The sequence below is a fragment of the Penaeus monodon genome, chromosome 20 (genome assembly GCF_015228065.2).
Source record: "Penaeus monodon isolate SGIC_2016 chromosome 20, NSTDA_Pmon_1, whole genome shotgun sequence".
Classification (NCBI taxonomy): domain Eukaryota; kingdom Metazoa; phylum Arthropoda; class Malacostraca; order Decapoda; family Penaeidae; genus Penaeus; species Penaeus monodon.
The window spans coordinates 2464882-2465662 of record NC_051405.1 but is presented as its reverse complement, the minus strand read 5'-3'; positions in this window follow the sequence as shown (position 1 = coordinate 2465662).

The window sequence follows — 781 nt, the reverse complement described above, 5'->3', positions numbered from 1 at the left end:
CACTGACTTTCGTTATGTTAATTTGGTTGAATCAAGGTTGCGCGAACTGCAGAAAATATGGCTCTCGTAGGAATCCTGTTGCAACAGCTAAATAAATCTGGCGAATTTAATTACACATTAGGAATACGTCGTTCCATATATTAAAAGATTTTAATGTAATTGATTGGGTTAATATAATTACCATGAAAAAAGATAGTAAAAAAGAATTTAAGTCGTGAAAAGAAATCTGATAAAATTGATTAATATCTAGATTTGTCAAGTGATTTCTTATCATTTATTCGAAGACGTTGTGATATTTCTAATATCATAGTGACATATTCATACCTAGCTTCATAATGTTTTAATATCATGAGGTAGTAATATCAATATTCATATGAACCTCATTTGTACTAGAGCCTCACAATACGTTTAATATTATGAGTATTATTACCGTTGATATGAAGAGGAATACCATTAACGTTCACGCAATATACATATCTATACTGTAAAAAAAAATAATTGGTAGTAATATCAATATTTAAACTGGAATCTCCTGTTATAATATTAATATTTATACTGGAATCTCCCTTTTTTCAGTGTTATACGGTGGTGATAATGTTATTTATACTGAATCTCATACTGTTCCTAATGTTCTGAAGTGTGAGTCGTTGGTCCCTGATCCTGGTTCCAAGGGGTATTAAGAATTAGGAAAAGGAAAAGGAAATTAGAAGAAAGATTTCAATTTTCGAATTTCAAAAAAACCTTTTTTTTGGGTTTTTTCTTATGGGGTTACGTTTCGGGG